The sequence below is a fragment of the Leuciscus leuciscus genome (genome assembly GCF_965113295.1).
Source record: "Leuciscus leuciscus genome assembly, chromosome: 16".
In the NCBI taxonomy this organism is placed as follows: domain Eukaryota; kingdom Metazoa; phylum Chordata; class Actinopteri; order Cypriniformes; family Leuciscidae; genus Leuciscus; species Leuciscus leuciscus.
In genome coordinates this window covers 11437718-11454505 of record NC_138740.1, presented here as the reverse complement: position 1 = coordinate 11454505, position 16788 = coordinate 11437718, and the positions used below count along the sequence as shown (strand labels likewise).

Here is a 16788-nt window from a genome sequence, read left to right as displayed (position 1 = left end):
CCAATGGGTTTTTCAACTTAGTCAGCTCAACAACAGTAACAGATTGTAAATTCTAACACAAGGTTGACATTCTACATTTCCCAGCATCAGTCATGATGGTGGACATGGACCTGGATGGTTACAGGTTACAGATGGTTTGGAAGGAGGAAGTATCCTTAAGCTTATTGACAAGCAAAATGAAATTGTTGCCCTATTAGTTCAGCAACATAACTTATCTTCACTTCCACCAAGGGAGGTCCCATTCTTTGATGGAGATCCATTGCGTTATCACAACTTTATGCAAACATTTGAAGAGGTGGTGGAAAAGAAAGGAAGTGGAAATGCAGATTGCTTGCATTTCCTGGAGCAGTACACTAGAGGGAAACCTAAGGAGCTTGTTAGGAGCTGTCAACTTATGATTCCTTCGCAAGGGTATAAAAAGGCTAAGGCTTTGCTCAAGGAGCATTTTGGCAATGAGGTAAGGATAGCCTCAGCTTACATGAAAAGAGCGCTCTCATGGCAAGCAATAATATCTGAGGATGCTAAGGCTTTGCAAGACTACAGCTTATTTCTCAGGAGTTGCTGCAATGCTAAGCAGAATATTTGTTACGTGAATGAGTTAAGTCTTGCCTCTAACATGCAAATTGTTCTTGCAAAACTTCCTTATAAGCTCAGAGAAAGATGGAGAGTGGTGGCATATGATTTACAGGAAAGACATAACCATCTAGCTTGCTTTTCTGACACTGAGGACTTCATAGAAAGACAAGTGAAAATACACAGATCCGGTATTCGGAAACATTCAAGATGTTCTGCCTACTGGAGGTAGAAAGCTGAATACCAAATCACCTCATTTGAAACCTAAAGTAGTTTTCCCACCACAGTCACTGCAACTGGTGCAAAGGAGTGTCGTGGGCTGTGAATAAAATCCATCTCTTCAGTCAAGGAGAACATGCATTGGACTTCTGTAAAAGGCTTGGTGAAAGATCTCATGCAGAAAAGATGAATTTTCTGAAGAAAAAGAGGATTTGTTTTGGTTGCTTATGTACAGGACATTTCAGCCATGATTGTAAAGAGAGAAGCATATGTAAGATATGTCAACTCAAACACCCTAGTCTTCTTCATATTTTTCCATCAGAGAAAAAGGGCATTCAGTATAAAGATGAGTCAAAGTCAACCGTGGGAAGTGCTCTGGTCTCGCTCCAGTCCAGTGCTCTTACTGGGGCTGGTAAAGAAAATTGTGCATTGTCTATCGTTCCTGTATGTGTGAAATCAAAGAAAGGAAGTAAAGTTGTGACCACCTATGCTTTTCCTGGATTCTGGGAGCTCTGCATCTTTCTGCACAGAGAGTTTGATGTCCAAGCTCAATCTCTCCGCAAAGAAAAATAACATTCTAATGAGAACCATGAGTCAGGACAAATCCTTTTTCTGTTCTGAAGGATCTGGAAGTGTCAGGATCGAATCAAGAGCATTACTGTGCTTTACCAGAGGTATACACTCAGAAGACCATGCCTGTAAGTAAAACCAACATCGCCACACAAAACGATCTTGCTTGTTGGCCTCATTTAAGTCATCTATGTTTGCCTTCAATTGATGCTGAGGTGGAGTTGTTGATTGGTGCCATGACAGATTATTCACCGTCAAGACAGTGGCACATACGCCATTAAGACCATGTTTGGATGGGCAGTTAATGGACCAATCAAGCGACAGGAAGAGTATGCTGTTTAGGAACATTCTCACATGAATGTCAATAGGATCACAATTATGAAACTGGATGAGTTATGGGAGCAACAGTTCAAGGGTGACTTTCCTGAATGTGTTCAAGAGGAACAGCAAGGATTGTCAAAGGAAGATCATCAATTCATGGATTTTGTTTCACAGTCAGCAAGACTGACCAATGGGCATTATTGCATTGGTCTTCCACTTAAAAACAAAAAAGGTAGTCATGCCAAGGAATAGAGCAATCGTGGAACAATGTGCTCTGAATCTTCAAAAAAAAGGCTTCAACAAAATGCTTCTTTTCATGCTGACTATACTACCTTAACCCTCTGGAGTCTGAGCGTTTTTTTGGGCCCTGGGGGTGTTCTGACATGCTCTGACATTTGTGCTTTTTTCAGTTGCTTATAAACATATTAATGGCAAAGGTGTAAATTCACTCTATATAGCACAAACAGGACTACAATAATATGTGAGCCACATGTATGTACATGTTTTCATTTTTGAGAGAATGTTTATGCGTGGTTATCGAAAAAACTAAAAATTAAAAATTTTGAAATAAGGCCACAAAACACATACTAAATATGTGGCAATAAGACTTTTGACTTATGGATGTCGTCGCCTATAGTTTTTTCTTCAAAATTACGTGAAAATAGTCTTGCTTTATCGTTCACATAAAACCATACATTGATTTAAATTGATGTAAAACAGGTTTTGCTTGGAAAGCCAATATGCGAGGGGGCGTGAACGAGGAGTGGTTTACACCTTAGAATACACCCACTCTGCATAATTAGCCATTCACTTAGGTGTGACACTGACTGAGCCACAATGCAAGGACAAAAGATATATTTAGAAGAAGACTTATATTGACCATTTAAGATTTTGCTTACATCTATATTGTAAATATGTTTTGCTATTTTATTAAAACGGTTACAATTACAACAATAATTACAATTTCAACAATATTTCAAGTGTACTCTTTCTTTGTAAAAAAAAATGATTATAGGCCCTATATTTTATCTATGTATTCATTAGTTTGAATATAACCAACATTGGAACAGCTAACATCTTAGTTGATGACTTTATTTTTGACAAAAATAGTATTTTATATATAGAAATGGCTAAACAAAAGCTTATTTGATGTGGCAGTATATTCTACAGTAAAAACTGTACCCAAATCTGGTCAACAAAATGTTGTCTTTCATATTTCGTCTGACTGTAACGTTGTTTTCATGAAATATTAGGGCATATTGTTAATTTGCAGTTTAATACGTTGCTTATACAAATAGCCTACATTTTATTTCAACATTCAGTCGATGTTTACTTATCTCAGTATAGCAATACAGTTTGCTAAAACATCATCATTCATTCACACACACGATTTAAATTTAAACTGTCTTTGCCAGCTGTGGTAAACAGCGCGCATTCATGCCGTTTATTCATTCATAAACAGAAACCCACGTGAAGAAATTCACGTGAGAAGGAAAAAAACTTACTTGTATTCCTCAGCTCGCTCCTCGATATACCCGCACTTCTGAGGGACATTTTCCATTAGTATTATTCCTCACAGCGCTGCAAGACGGTGTAAACAATGATCTAAATAAACTTGTGTGTTTTCTCGAGCTGATGGGGGCGTTCACAGGATTGCCTCAGCCATTTGCGTTTGAATAGCGCGCGCTCTCCGTGGGCGGGGCCGATTATAACGTAATGAGATGAGATGAGCTCGACTGGAATCGCTCTCTTTTAATACAGATTTCACAAGATGAGAATAATTGTTTTTTTATATAAATTACTTCATTTAAAAGAAGAGAATTCAATCTTCATGCCTGTGTGTCTGTATGTCTGTTTGACTGAGTATTCGCTGAGTTATTGTTAATTTTCGGACGCGTTTCAGAATGGACTTCACTGGCAGAGAGAAGGCAGAACTCGCTTCGTGTTTATTTTTCTTTATTTGGCAAAAAGCACAACACTTTGTTTTTATTGTGAGTATACACAAAAATAATACACATTTAACAGAATCGATTGATGTATGAAACTCCTATGGAAAATCAAAGTCAACAGAGTATTTATGAGTTTCTTTTACACTAATAAAAAAAAAGCGAGCTGGTATCGCCGGCGATACCGTAGACCTCAGGGGGTTGGAGAGTGTCATCGCTAAAGGCCATGCTGCATCGCTAACGTAACATTCTCATTTTCCACTAGATATTTTCCTCTACATCTCATCAGCAATTTCGATTTTGGCACGCTCTGCAGCAGCTGACCACTAAGGAGCGAATGTAGAGTGACGTGACATAACTGCCAGATTCAAACTGTGCTTTCGCGCTATGGCTGCTGCTGAGCCAAAGACGAACGCGCTCAGCGCTTGTCATATATCACAACTATTCAGTGTTTTTAACCACATAATGTTTATTTTAGGTTTCAGACATTTAAATACATATAATTTATAGCAAAACAATACATTTATAGTTTGTAAAATACACAATGATTTGTGTTTATGGAAGCAGCAATAACAATCCATTCAAATATATTTGCCGACTTGTTTTATTCATATCAGATACACAGTGTAAGTAACTATAAAGTTTACTCTATTCTTCTCCCAGTTCACCAGCCACTTACTTTCATGTATTTCGTGAGAAACTGATGAATTCACGTGCTGTAATAAATCCAACAGACAGGAATCTCTAAACTGCGGCCCAAACAAACATCTCACGTTACAGATCAAGATCATTTATAAAGGTTTTTAAAACGACAAATCAAACTCACATGTATTTGAGAATCGGAATAGAAGATAGTTGATGACATGGTAAGTAAGGAAATAAAATCGTGAAAACTATATCTGCATCACTTTTCGGACGCCAGTGAGAAGGGTTATGCATGGTGTAGTATTTACTACTTCATAATGAACAACGTGCCCATTCCTTTCTTTTAACCCTCTGAGGTCTGAGCTGTTTTCTGGGCCTGGAGGTGTTCTGACATTTGTGTTTTTTTCTGTTACTAGTGACATTTTCATGGCTAAAGTCTAATTACACTGTATTCAGCACAAACTCTGCTACAATAATATATCAGCAGCATGTATGTAAAAGTTTGTAGTTTTGAGATAATGACATTTATGCGTGGTTTGTGAAAATACAAAAAAAAATTGTCACTGAAATAAGGCCATGAAACCCATACTGATTATTTCTTCACAAGACTTTTGAAAATTGTATGACGTAGCCTAGAATATTTGCTCCAAAACTATGTGAAAATCACCCTGACTGCTCATTCAGATAAGACAATATATTGATTTAAAATTTCTAAGACGTGTTTTGTGTGACAAAGCCATATTCGAAGAGGCGTGATCATCTCATGAATATGTAAGCTTTTAACACCTGAGAAAGACAAAGACACTCCCCTAACTGCCCTATTAGGAGCGATCAGGCCCTGTCATTCAGAGCAACCTTGCACAAAGAATGAGGAGATTTAAAAAAGAATGGCTTTTAGATTGTTTGGATTTATTTACAACACAACATAATCCAAAAATACACAACAAATGACAAAAGAGCACATTGAAAACAATGATCCAAAGACAGAGACCTTTGTGCCATTCCTAAAAATATTGTACATACCATTTCCAAGGTGTTTGATTTTCACTTTACCATGTTCATGTACAGAGACTCATGTGAATGTTGAAGTCAGCAGGACTCAGTTGCATCTGGTCCCTGAAAGAAAAGAAAAAAGTGAACATACTGGTATCAAGAGAAACTAGGCCTGCACGATTTTGGGAATACATTTTAGATTTTTCTGGTTAAAATAGCTTTTTAAAATTCACAGAATACACACACACACACACACACACACAAATGTTTCCAACAATATATAATATAAAGAACACCATATTTGTTGTGCCTTGTAGGCATAAGCTATGTGCAGTACTGCATAAAATAATTTTATTTTACAAAGCAGCCTATAAATCTTCCAAAAGATTTCAGTAACAATGCTAGAGAAAAATATATTGATTATCTTATGTTACTTCAAATGTTTCCATTCGTTATGATGATATGAAATGAGATAATAGTAAAAACAAAGCCTAATGTTTGGTGCATTTTTCCTTTCAAACGCAATCGCGCTCCAAAATATGATACATTCAAACCCACAGCGCGCTCCAAAATATGATACATTCAAACGCCATCGCGCTCCAAAATATTAAACATTATGGTTATACATATCTATGTTTGAGCAGATATCCACAAACAGTATTTAACAGTAAACACGGGTCTAAATAGTATAATATTCATTATAATAACTGCAATGTGAAGTTTATGCAACAATACCATAAACTAATAAGTAAGAATTTCTTACCTTACATCTTTCTTGTCTTCAAATCGCGTTCTTCTTCTGATGTAAATCCAATGTAAGCTCACAGCGCGTCTTCCAAACTCGACGAAAAGCAGAGACTTGTGAAGTGTTTTGGTGTTTTGTGTTTGAGGTAACGAGGGCGTTTGCGTTCCATGTGGAGATTTGCATGTGAATCTCTTTTGCGCGAGTGGGCGTGGCCGAATTAAAAGTAATTAGCAAGCGTTTGAGATACTGGACATCCTGTTGGTTTTATACAAATTACTTAAACAGAGAATATTTGTTTTCAGTTTGAATCCGATCATTTAAAAGTACACACTTAAATGTGTATAAAGGTATATGGCTCATAAATGTGTGAGAAGTATTCGCTGAGTTTTGTTTCAGTTTATAGACGTGCTCAAGAAAAAAAAGTTCACCGCGACGGAGAGGCAGAACGCACACCGTTTATTTTCTTTATTTTACAAAAGCACAATGTTTTGATTTGATTGTAAGTGGACACATACAAAAGTAGAAATATCACAGATTCTTTTTTTATATTTCTTTTTTCTGTATAACCATAAATGACGGAGTAATTTAAGTTTATTGTACTACAATGTGAGGAAAATCCAGCAAAACGCGGGGCGCGTTTTCCGACCTCAGAGGGTTAATAAGTAAAGCAAGAGTGACACCTTTAAGACCTATCACTATCCCTCGTCTGGAGCTCACAGCTGCCACACTTGCTGGTCGCATGGACAAGTTGTGGAAGAGAGAGCTCAAGATGAATCTTCAGGATTCCGTATTTTGGACCGACAGCACCTCTGTCCTCAAGTACATCCAAAATGAGACTTCTAGATTCAAATGCTTTTTGGCCAACCAAGTTGCTGAAATTCAAAGTGTTTCTGAAATCAGACAATGGAGGTATGTGAATTCTTCCAACAATACAGCTGACCTAGCATCCAGAGGTCTAAAGGTTGATTCATTCTTAAAGGTCCCATGACATGCTACTTTTTGTAGGCTTTAATATAGGCCTTAGTGGTCCCTAGTAGGGATGGGCATGATTAATCGACGATCGATAATTGATCGTTAAGAATTTCGTCGATCACGTTTATTTGTTATCGATTAAACTAATGCACGTTGCGTAGTGTGAGTCTTGAAGCAATGGAATTAATTTTAGCGCCGAGGTACCTGTGCATCCCGGCAACGTCAGTCCCCTCAGAGCGGGTGTTTTCGGCGGCTGGACTGGCTGTCACCAGGTTGCGGTCGCGTCTGATTCCAGATCATGTCAACATGCTTATCTTTCTCAACAGAAATCAGTAGACTGGTGCAGAAGTTCTATGGGAACTTCATGCGTTTTCTCAGATCGGATAGCTATCTGATTTATCAAAACGATTCCATTTACACCTGGTCACATAAATGTGTTTTTGCAAAACGGATATAAATCCGATCTTGAATTCCCGCGCTATATGCATATTTAAATTGTTGCACGTCATCGAAAGCAACTGATATGAGCTGCATTTTATTGATCATCAGCGAAAATGTCTAAATCAAAGACCGCAACAAGATATTGCGGCAACAGCCCTGGTAAGATCATTTCGGTTCTTTACTTTTAATGAAGATGATTGTGTGTTGATGAATGACTTTCACTTTGATTTGCGATAGTTTGCACGTTGGCTTGATGAATAGATGCTCATCTGTGGTGATGCGTGTTGAAGTAGCGTCGTCATATCTGGATATAACATGACATATAGCCTATAACACGCTCTCACACGTTTATTTCTTATCATTTTTGGGATAAGTCAAATTTACATATGTGGTTTCAACAACCAGATGCATTTACTCTTGTCCAGTTTCGTCTGGAATGCGTCTCAGATCTCCTCCTGAAGTGGTTTGAGCGATCGGATTTAAATCCGTCTCGAATGTGTTTCGGAGGGCATTTAGATTTGGTCTTTTCACTACCGGATAACTATCCGATCACAGAAAACGGATGAAGTGGCCATGGGTCTCTGTTTATGAACGCCGGCTCGCAGCTGCAGGTTCCGCTGGTTTAGAGCACCGCAGGAATCTTCAAGTCTACCGAACGTCCAGTTTCACTGCCACAAGTTGATCATCTTGTAATAAAGATCTCATCGAGGACAAACAAACTGTATTTTTGTATTTTCATTGCATTTTTAATTTATAAAAAGTTAAAGAAATAATGAATTTCAATATAAAAATATTAATGATTAATCGATAGTCGATCGTTAATTCTCCCGACGATCGACTAAGAAAATTTAATCGAATGCCCATCCCTAGTCCTGTATCTGAAATCTCTTTCCAAAAATTCAGCCTCTGTGCAGAATTATAGCCACTACAAGACAGTCCCAGAATGAGCTTCCTTCAGACGGGCCGTTTCGGTGTCTGTAGCTTTAAATGCTAATGAGGAGGAGAAAGGCAGCGCAAGGTGGAGGGTGGGTGTGGCCTTGACCATCTTTCAGCAACGTGGTACCATGCATGTTTACATTGGATATATTGCAATGGCACGAAGACACGCAGTCGTTCAAGCATTTCAGTTTGACCCAGAATCTGATCTAGATGGAGAAGTTGCAACTCAGCGGCTCCAGCAGGACGTTTCCGAATGGTTAGTTTAAAATATTATGTCTGGATACGGTACTTTATTCGGATGGTTTACAGTTATTATCATGTAGTAGCTAACGCTAACCTACTGTTGGCTTTTCATGTTGCTCTGATTTGCTATTGTTTTAAAGCTGTATTAGCATCTATATCAGTAATATTAGATAAGTAATATCAGAAAAAACAGTTTTTTGTGCCTAGATGTTCTAGTACACAGAGATCTGTAACGTCTGTAATTTATCTTATTACAATTACATCAAGCTCTGCGATATTGAAATGCGGATATCGCGCGCGCCATATAACCAACAGCAAAACGGTTATCCAAATAACAAAGAAGTGTACAACACTCGCGTTACAGTGTGTGCATTCACACACATACTTGATGCTGTCTACCTTTACATTAGCGCAAGTAACTGCACAGCTGCATAGCTAATGTTACAGCCACATTCTACGTGTAACAAGCTAGGTAACCATAAACAGTAAAGCAACACACTTAACGTTATATATCATTAGTTGACTTACTTGTCCGAGGTGTGTAACGTTAGCGGAGCCAAAGAGAGTTGGTACTGATCCAGACTTTAGTTTCAGACGTTCAGCAAGCCCAGCTCTGTATTGACCCAAGTTGAGGAAACAGTCATCGGTGAAATGTTTGCCGCAGACATGCAAAACTTTGGGAAGTTGTGTCGGCGCATTTCCAGAGAAAATGAAATTAATCCACTGGTTCTTCTGGGGCTTGGATGAAGGAACTAAAAAAAGGCTTCGGTGTTCATTTGTACATCCAATTATTGAGCAATTATTATGCTTTGCTTGCTCAAAAGCCATGATATCTCTCGTGGACAAACTAAAATCGCGCACGCGTTCCTACTTCCTAGCTCATTTTCTCATGGGCGGGAAATATTCTCTGGGCGGGCAAAGCAGAGAAGGGGGAAGTAACATTTCTCCTTATAACGTCATAAGGAGGAGATTCAAGATCAGCCCGTCTGAGCTTCCATTTTCTCAAAGGCCGAGAAAGATAGCAAAAGCTCGTTTTACACCGATTAAAATTTCTAGAAACTTGGGGTCCATATACAGGCTAGGGGAACTCGTATTAATGTTAAAAAACCTCAGAAAGTGAACATTTCATGTCATGGGACCTTTAAAGAACCAGATATGGATTTCTGGTCTTCCATTTCTTGTTCAACCACAAGAGTTGCGGCCCGTGGATCCTACTGATGTAGGTGTGATGTCTTCTCGTGACCCAGAAGTGAAAAGGAGTGTTCTGGTGAATACTGTGCAAGTTCATCAAGAGTATGATTTTATGCCATACTTTAATTACTACTCTTCATGGATGCGATTGAAAAAAGGCGTAGCTTGGATCCTTCGATTTAGGAACATTCTAATTGATCTCAGCAAGGAAAGGAAAAGGTTGATGACTGCTTACTTTGATATGGACAAGTTGCAACGAGAGACTGTTGTTAACAAACAGATACAAAATTTCAGATCCAATGTTCCTGCAAAATTGTTGTCTTCAGATGAACTGGAAAGAGCTGAATTGATATTGAGATATTCTGAGGAACTGGCTAGTCTACGGAAAGATGATTTGGTAAAACGGAATAGTGAACTCTATAGACTTAACCCTGTGCTTCACTCAGATATCATTGGAGTTGGTGGGCATCTGGACAAGGCTATGATGCCTGAAGAAGTTAGGCATCCGGTAATATTGGCCAAGAATCTACACATTTGATTCTGCGGCAAATTCATCATGACTTTGGACATTGTGGACTGAATTATATGCTGGCTAATTTGCGGCAGAGATATTGGATCCCTGGTGCTAGCAAGGCTATAAGAAGAATTTTGTCCAAGCGTGTGGTCTGCAGACGTCTTCATTGAATCCCGGGTAATCGGCAGATGGCAGATTTGCCACAAGATAGAGTCACGCCTGACAAACCGCCATTCACACATGTTGGAGTGGACTGCTTTGGTCCCTTTGAAGTAAAACGGGGAAGGAACGTTGTAAAACGTTATGGAGTAATATTCACATGTTTGACTATAAGAGCTGTTCACCTTGAAACAGCAACTTCACTTGATACGGAATTCATCCATGCATTAAGAAGATTTACTGCACGTCGAGGACAAGTTGTCGAGATCCGTTCAGACAATGGTACAAACTTTGTACCAACAATGTGAACTGCAGGAGGCTATTAAAAAGTGGAATCATAATCAGATCAATTCATTTCTGCTTCAAAAGGGAATCAAGTGGAACTTTAATCCCCCGAGATTCCACTTTGGGGGAATATGGGAACGGCTTATAAGATCAGTAAGGAAGATTTTAAATTATATCCTTAGAAGACAAAGTTTAGACGAGGAGGGTCTTTACACACTCCTTTGTGAAGTTGAATCAATCCTTAATAATCATCCAATATCCAGAGCATCTCTGGATGTTAATGATTTGGAAGCCCTTACTCCTAACCATCTTCTCCTCTTGAAAACACAGCCTTCTTTATCACCTGGACTGTTTAAAAGGGACGATCTGTATTCACGACGACGTTGGCGACAGGTCCAATACATGTTCACTACTTCAACTACAAGAACGCCAGAAGTGGCTGGTGAAGAAACGCAATTTTCAAGTGGGAGATATCATATATTTTAACTATTCTATGACCAACTGACTAATTGACTGACTGACTGACTTTGACTAAAGACTGTTTGATTGACATGTTTACTTCAGTTAATTATGGACACTGTTCACACATTGAAGAATTGTATATTTACACGTGTGTATAAATTATTTATGAGATCAGATTTAGCGATTTATATGTCTGCAGGTACATATTCAGTGATGTATACAACTTGTGTGATTGTGTTGCATTGTTATGATTATTACAGTTTTTTGGTGTAATAATCAGGTACTATTTTTGACTGTCAAAATGCTGGCGGACACAGCTACAGTGAGTTGTTCAAAATCTTTCTTTTTAGTAAACTCTGTGTACACAAACAATGTTCTCAATGCTCGAGTTCATGAGTAGAGCCCCTGAGGCCGGTTTCACAAAGATAGACTTTGACTATGGCTTAGATATAGTAGATAGTCAGACTTCAGATAGACATCTAAATCAGACCGTTGCACAAAGCACTTAAGACTGTGACTATCTTAAGTAGGACTACACTGCAATGCATTCTGGGTAAATTCAGACACTTTTCAAAACAAAAAACATGGCGGATCGAGTAGGCGAAAATATGTGCTGCTTGGAGGAGTATAACAGTTACAAGGACATTTTACTTGGGAAATTTAGCGGAGAATGTAGTAACAAGAAGAAATGTTTAAATTATGAGCAATTTTCCCCTTTTCTTTTGGCTGTTTGTAATGTAACTGATTGTTACTGCTGGTTGCCAAGGTAACAGAGTCTTAGACCTAAGTTAGCCTGGGGGTAAGGTGTCTAATTTTTTTGGTCTAAATTAAGTCAGTCTTTATTTTTGTGAAACAGTCTAACTTGCATTAGACTAGTCTATGAGAAAATTTTAGACTTGTCTAACACTATAGACCGGTCTAAAATAGCTTTGTGAAACCGGCCCCGGTGATACTTCGAGCAAAGTTTAATGTTGTGTCGCGCCTTCTTAGTGTTTTAAAAATAGCGATTTTGATGCTATCATAAGCCGCGTTTCCTTTACCCTTTAAATTTCGCGAATTGAAATTGCTAATTGAAAATACGCTCAATGTAAACACGTCAATTTCGCAAAACTCCCATTTATCGCAAAAAAGTTTTTACGCTCGCATGGTGTTTTTTCAGGAAATTCGAAAAATAAATATTTCGCAAAACTGCAGTGGAAACAGTTTTTGTGCATTTATAGTCACCTGGCGCGGTGTGTTTGGACAGAATACGAGACAGTTCTTTATTAAATTCATAAAAGACAAAAGAATTACAGGAATACTGGATTCTAAACCTCAAAGAAATGCCACAATCCAGACCTCGGAGCAGAAATGAGTGAGAAACACCTCATACACAGTATAAGGGTCTTTCCTTGCCATCAATGCTTCCATAACACGCCTACGTCTCTTTCCATTAATAATAATAATAATAATGTCTAGTGCAGTGGCTGTGATGTATATAAACCTACCAATGTCCGTTGGCATGATTTTTGGAATTACTTATCGCGCAAGAAAAAAAACCCAACGTTTTTGTCGCATAACATCGGTTAATGGAAACGCTGTCATTTTGCAATAGTTTTTTAGCGATATTTAGAAAAAAAAAATAAAGGAAAAAAATGTCACAAAAGTTTTGTGCACATCTGTAATGGAAACGCGCCTATAGTCGTGCCCCTAGCACTCCCACACACACACATACATGTACAGACACATATATATATATATATATATATATACATACATACATACATACATACATACATACATATACATACATATATATAAACATACATATATATAAACATACATATATATAAACATACATATATATAAACATACATATATATAAACATACACACACATTTTCAGTCCAATGTTATATAACAGAGAGAGATAAACTACTATTCTTCGAGAGAGAGAGAGAGCGAGAGCGAGAGAGAGAGAGCGAGAGCGAGAGAGAGAGAGAGAGAGAGAGAGCGAGAGAGCGAATTACCCCTCAAAAAAGTCAGCAAGAAGCTTTCTCTTCCCATTTGCGAGTGGAGGTTAACTATTCTCCATTTTTTTTTAAAGATAAAATTATCTTCACCGGAGCGTCGCCAATCAAGCAGTCCTGTCAACGATGTAATGCGCACAGCGCTCTTTAGATGTGGGGCGGGGCGTTTACATTTTAAAGAGACATGGCAACTAGCCTATTTATAAACAAACTTAATATAAATTATTGTAAATAATTAATTCACAAAATTTACCGTATCCATTGCATGCATTTAATCAGATTTGTCATTATTATTTTCGCACCTGCAAAAAGTGCACACACATAAGGTCAACTTACAAATTCGCGAGTACCAAATTGCACTTAAATGGTCAAATACAAACAGATGTATGTATAGAATTACTGTCTTGACGGGTATGCACGCAAACAGTCAGTTTTGTCTAACGTAAATGTTAACAGTTGAGAAAGTTGTGTAACAGTATATTGGATGTAGTGTAGCTCTTATAGTGACAGCAGCCTAATAATCCTGCTGCTGTCTCTGATTTTTTTCTGTGTCTTTAGTTGTTCGATTGACATTAATGCCACTCAAAGCTCTTGAATGACTAACTTTTGTAACCTTAATTGTAATGATTAATCTGTAATTAATTTATTCAGGGAAGACCATCCAGTATTATTTTACATTTGATACCTCATTTGATACCTTAGTATTTCTTACCTCACTAACTACTGTTAGACCTACCTGAAAAAAAAACTTAAAGCACTGTTTATTTTATGTGTATCTTTATTTTATTTATATGTGCTCCTGCTTGTGAATGGTCTATCTGTACTTATTTTATAACTAACAGTTTACTTTTTTTGTGTGAATTCAATTTAGAGTTTGAAATCAGGCTTGTGCTGTGTGCAAGCTATTGTAAAACAAAGATCAAATAATGATCAAATATTTAGGTGAGAATTACATTTGAAGACCTCCGATGCCAAAGCCTCTAAAAGCCATCTATGTCAAATGAGATAATATTGAGTGAATAGCACATAGTTCATCAAATACTTTCACTTCAAACTCACTAAATCTCAGCCCATTCAGAAATGTCGGTACTTAGGTAGAAACCTATACATAGGAGCCTGATAAAAAAATTAATATTAAAGAAAAACGTTAGACGGCCTTAGAGGCTTTTGCATCTGAAGTCTTCATGTATATTTTTAAATTATATATTTTCTAACAAATGTAAGGAATATTTTTTAACTCAAATTACAGATACAAGGTAATCTTATCCAAAATACAACTTACAGCTTATTTAATTATATATATATTAAAAAAAATTAAATTAAAGTTTATAATGGCTATTATTAATCTATAAATAATATTTTATATTATAGTGTTGGTGTACTAGGTATCGAGAAACAGTTTGATGGGGGTTTATCAACAACTTCAGTGCAGATTACATAGTTACACCAGTAGGTGGCAGCAGTGGACTAACTTCAGCAAGGGACACACCAAGCCAACGTCAAATATCTATCAGCGACGGACGCTGACTGTGTTGTAGTCTCGCGTTGGCTGCGCCTCGACCAAAAAGCCAGGGTTTCAGTATGGTTAGCAATAGGGCAAAGACACAAATTACATGAACAGTGCTTTTCAGGTTATTTAGGTATCTAACTGTAGTTTTCAGGTTCAGAATTGAATGAAGTAATAAAATGTAAAATAACATTGCATTCATTAATCATAAAAATATGAATCATTTATTAAAGTGATTTCCTTGTCTTTTGTTGTTTGATATACATTAAAAACAGGCCGCAGGAATTTAAATGCACACTATGCAGCTTTCCGTTTTTGTCAAACAGCGACCCCTAGAGTTGCTGTGGAGTACTTGTATTTAACATTACTGTCGTAAATACCACTCGCGCAGAGCCGTCTCTGCACTCACGGCCTGATCCCTTCCGCCCTCTATACCGGTACCTGTTCAGTAGGATGGAAGCTGTAATGAGTGGAAATAAGGTGTGGCCCCTTTAAGAGCTGCGCGCGCCCTGTTGAACTGTCGGCAGTCTGTATTGTATGTGCACCTCGAACACCCCATGTATGCGGGTTATTTCAGTTTGATGCTCATTCTTATCCTACTTTTGTTTATCAAGTAAAGCTGTGGATGGTAGAACGGGTGACAGACAGTTACATGAGTTCGATTGGGGAATAAAGTGCAAGTTGTGAGATGCCAATCGCCTCCGTGAGTCTGTCTGGCCTCTGTAATAACTTCATCTGTGAGCTATCCCTATTTCTCCTCCTGACACAACGCATTACAAAGCGTCAGACATCGAACAGGCACAGATAACCTCTGAAGATGTCTACTTGTCCATCAACAAGAACGATATTTATTCGAGTCTGACTAAATAACGTAAAGCAATTCGTTACATTGCGAGACCTGATATCACGCGATACTTCCTGACGCTGAGGCCGGCGGCTCGCCGGCTCAAAGTTGCAAGGGTGGTTTTTCGGCTCACAGGCGCTCGGGGGTTGCGAGACGACCACCATTCAACCCGAAAAAAGTCATATAACTATTCCAATGACTCCGAAGCTGTTCGGTTAAGGTAAAAAAAGTTACTTAGTTCACCTTTAAGGCTGCTGTCACTAAGGGTGTGTTCACACTTTTTTATCACCGAACCAAAAGATACCGGATCTAAAGGCATAGCGATACGTTCACAGCCTGATTGGTTGGCTTTTATGACATATTGCCTATTTTGAGACGGAACTTACCATGCATGAAATTACCAAACAATGCTGTGTGCTGGGATAAATGCGCTCGTTGTATTTGCGTAGCCTACATACTGTATGATGGTATTTTGACCAGCCGAGAACTCGTGAAGAGCTTATAAAATGTAAAGGAGTCAAAACAGCGGCAGGAATCCCTCTGTCACACAAAAACGAAGATCTGCTGCGACGATACGTTGTTCTGATGCCTGTACTTAACTGTGATGGCAACATCACGACTATGATGAGAAAAAACAGGTATGCGTGAGCAATATGTCCTTTTTAGGGTCTCATCTTCCTGTTTTTGGTTCGTTTACATGTCTTTGGGTGCTTGTTGCGTTCATATATCATTCGAACCGCACCAGAGTTAATTTGGAAAGATGGATCTCGGTTCGCTTGTTTGGTGCGCACCAGGGTTCGGATTGCAGCGTTCACACATTCAAATGAACCGCACTAACAGAACAAATCGAATCAGGGTTCATTTTAATTGAACCAAACATGCCAAGTGTGAACATACTGCACGGATCCAAAATGCCGATACTGATACACATGCGTTGTCTTTCTTTACTGTTTACGTTCACATAAGACTAGGGGTGGGCGATCTGACGATTTTATATATTGTGATCGATCTTAAAGACACCTACTTTTCTACGATTTCTTTCGATTTTCAAGTGAATCGTAGAGATTGTGATATTTTATGTCCTCGTAATAATGTTCAAAAAAGGTGGCCAAAAGCGGACATGCCAGTAGCGTTTCCACTGTCACTTCTGGGGCTTGATCGGGCCTCGCCCCCACCGAATACCTTGGGCCAAAGCGGGCCAGCGAGTCTAG

The 16788-nt window shown here is 38.3% G+C and overlaps 1 protein-coding gene and 2 long non-coding RNA genes across 3 annotated transcripts in view; 2 read left to right on the top strand and 1 right to left on the bottom strand.

The window, feature by feature from the left end:
* The window catches only part of rnf121 (ring finger protein 121), a 221152-nt gene that overhangs the window by 134810 nt on the left and 69554 nt on the right, over nucleotides 1-16788 (bottom strand). The gene's annotated exons all lie outside the window — the stretch shown is intronic.
* LOC309477992 overlaps nucleotides 1-16788 on the top strand; it is a 165862-nt gene that overhangs the window by 133878 nt on the left and 15196 nt on the right. The window lies entirely within an intron of this gene.
* On the top strand, nucleotides 4515-12907 carry LOC309478037. The gene is made up of 3 exons (XR_014198775.1): nucleotides 4515-4630; nucleotides 6681-6991; nucleotides 9755-12907. It is a non-coding gene; the product is annotated as an uncharacterized lncRNA (long non-coding RNA).